The sequence below is a fragment of the Pan troglodytes genome, chromosome 5, assembly GCF_028858775.2.
Source record: "Pan troglodytes isolate AG18354 chromosome 5, NHGRI_mPanTro3-v2.0_pri, whole genome shotgun sequence".
Lineage (NCBI taxonomy): Eukaryota > Metazoa > Chordata > Mammalia > Primates > Hominidae > Pan > Pan troglodytes.
In genome coordinates this window covers 35,575,885-35,579,053 of record NC_072403.2, presented here as the reverse complement: position 1 = coordinate 35,579,053, position 3,169 = coordinate 35,575,885, and the positions used below count along the sequence as shown (strand labels likewise).

Sequence of the window (3,169 nt, the reverse complement as noted above, 5' to 3'; positions counted from 1 at the left end):
ACCTTTGCCCTATACATTTTTCTAAACAGCAAGAGCTGTTACAGGACAGAAAACTCTGCCAGAAGACAGGTCTTTCATCCTAACCCAAGAGGACATGAACATCTTCCATTCACCCAGTGATCACCACTACTTTAGATGAGAGAATAGAACTGCAGTTTGACCCTTGACAGAAAATGCCTTGGAGCCAGGCGTGGTGGCTCACACCTGTCATCCTAGCACTTTGGGAGGCCGAGGTGGGCGGATTACGAGGTCAGGAGATCGAGACCATCCTGGCTAACACAGTGAAACCCCGACTCTACTAAAAATACAAAAAAATTAGCCAGGCGTGGTGGCGGGCGCCTGTAGTCCCAGCTACTCGGGAGGCTGAGGCAGGAGAATGGTGTGAACCCAGGAGGCGGAGGTTGCAGTGAGCCGAGATCGTGCCACTGCACTCCAGCCTGGGCAAAAGAACAAGACTCCATCTCAATAAAAAAGAAAGAAAGAAAGAAAGAAAAAGCCTTGGAGTGGGAGTTGGGTGAGAGAAGTGCCTCAAAACTAAGCCTCTCAATGCAGTAGAAAGAATTTGAAAATAGGGCAACGAACTTAAGTTCAAATGTTGGCTCTGTCAGCTTTATAGCTGTGTGACCTCTGATTTGCTTCTTACTTTCTTTAAATGGTAGTTTACTAGGCTCAGTATAGAACATGAATATCCACTCTGTGTGGTTAGGTGAGAATTTAATGAGATACTCCCAAAATGTACCTAGCATCTACCTGATCATCAATCAAGTGAACTACGTTGGTTAATATGTTTTCAGGGCTCCCAGAGTGTTAAATTCTGGGCTATATGCTCTCAGGGATGGATGGAAGATGAGGCAGAAGAGAGAAAAGGAAGTAGAAAGAAAGTATGGGAGGCCAGGCCCCGTGGCTCATGCCTGTAATCACAGCACTTTGGGAGGCCGAGGCGGGCAGATCATGAGGTCAGGAGTTTGAGACCAGCCTGGCCAACATGGTGAAACCCCGTCTCTACTAAAAATACAAAAAATTAGCTGGGCGTGGTGGTGGGGCGCTGGTAATTCCCAGCTACTCAGGAGGCTGAGGCAAGAGAATTGCTTGAACCCAGGAGGCAGAGGTTGCAGTGAGCGAGATCGCACCACTGCACTCCAGCCTGGGCGACAGTGTGAGACTCTGTCTCAAAAAATAAATAAATAAATAAAATAAAAATAAATAAATAAGAATAAAAAATAAAAATTATTTTAAAAAAAGAAAGTATGGGAACTAAAATGAATAAGATTTGTCATTTTCCAGTAATCTGAGTAGGAACTCCACTATCTCTATGAAAAACCGTCAAAAACTACAAAAGGAGATGGCATTGCCAAAGGCACAAATTGTACAGAAGTGAGAGAAGGATGGGATCAAGCCTGGGGATCCTTCCAGAGGAAAGAAGTTTTGCGCTTGATGTAAAAGGAAAAGAAGGAAGTAGACTGATTGTGGGGAGGATGAAATTAGGATACTCAAGTAGTGGTTCTGGAAAGAACCACTACAAATATCCTGAAAAATATGGCCAGGAATCCTGGCAGTGACATTGGAATATGAAAAGATGTGAAAGGGGGAAGTTGTAGCTACTGGTGGAAAAATGTGAGTGGTTTGTATAATGAACATAATTGGAGCCCTTGTCTGTACCCTCAAATGCCTCTGCCTCCCAAACAAGTAACAGATTTTAGCTATACTGATGCAACTTGCTAGGAAGGTTTTCTTTTAAACCTTTATAAATCAATTAAAAATGATTTATAGAGGAGACACTTGTACAACATTTGAATAAAAGTTGAACAACAAATATGACGAAAGAAAAGTGTGCAGGCCCCGCACAGTGGCTTATGCCTGTAATCCCAGCACTTTGGGAGGCTGAGGCAGGTGGATCACCTGAGGTCAGGAGTTCGAGACCAGCCTGACCAATATTGTGAAACCCTGTCTCTACTAAAAATACAAAATTTAGCCAGGCATGGTGGTGTGCACCTGTAGTCTCAGCTACTCGGGAGGCTGAGACAGGAGAATCGCTTGAATCCGGGAGGCGGAAGTCGCCGTCAGTCGAGATCACGCCATTGCACTCCAGCCTGGGTGACAAGAGTGAAACTCCGTCCCCCCCCCCAAAAAAAAGAAAGAAAAAAAAGAAAAGTGAGGGTGGAGGGAGGGAGCGCACGACGTGCGCGCACCCTCTCCCCGTGTCCACGGCTGCCGCCTCCTTCTTCTGCCGCTCCTGGTGCTGCTTGTGTGCTCGTTTGGAGCGGACCTGGTACCTCTGTTGTGAAGCGGCAGCTGAGGAGACTCCGGCGCTCGCCATGGCCGAAGAAAAGCCCAAGGAAGGAGTCAAGACTGAGAACAACGATCATATTAATTTGAAGGTGGCGGGGCAGGATGGTTCTGTGGTGCAGTTTAAGATTAAGAGGCATACACCACTTAGTAAACTAATGAAAGCCTATTGTGAACGACAGGGATTGTCAATGAGGCAGATCAGATTCCGATTCGACAGGCAACCAATGAAACAGACACACCTGCACAGTTGGAAATGGAGGATGAAGATAAAATTGATGTGTTCCAACAGCAGACGGGAGGTGTCTACTGAAAAGGGAACCTGCTTCTTTACTCCAGAACTCTGTTCTTTAAAGACCAAGATTACATTCTCAATTAGAAAACTGCAATTCGGTTCCACCACATCCTGACTACTACCGTATAGTTTTCTCTATTCTTTCATTTCCCCCTTCCCCATTCCTTTATTGTACATAAAGTAACTGGTATATGTGCACAAGCATATTACTTTTTTTTTTTTAAACTAAACAGCCAATGGTATGTTTTGATTGACATCAAGTGGAGACGGGATGGGGAAAAATACTGATTCTGTGAAAATACCCCCTTTCTCCATTAGTGGCATGCTCATTCAGCTCTTATCTTTATATTCCAGTAAGTTATTTTGCTCTCACTGTTTTAACAACAACAACAGAAAAACAACAACATAAAAATCCTTGCATACCTTGTTCAGTTGGAGAATTTTAATGTTTTTCATTTATCATTGTAAAACCAAGGACAATTTTATAACTTTTTTGTACTTAGCTGTTACATGTAGAGCAATCTGTCTTTAAGTAGGGATAAATTACTCTAAAACAAAAAAGAATCCTAGATAGTTTTCCCTTCAAGT

At 43.7% G+C, this 3,169-nt stretch overlaps 1 pseudogene; it reads left to right on the top strand.

The window, feature by feature from the left end:
- Positions 1–2,206: 2,206 nt before the first annotated feature.
- Positions 2,207–2,782, top strand: LOC100608081 (small ubiquitin-related modifier 2-like; annotated as a pseudogene).
- Positions 2,783–3,169: the final 387 nt, after the last annotated feature.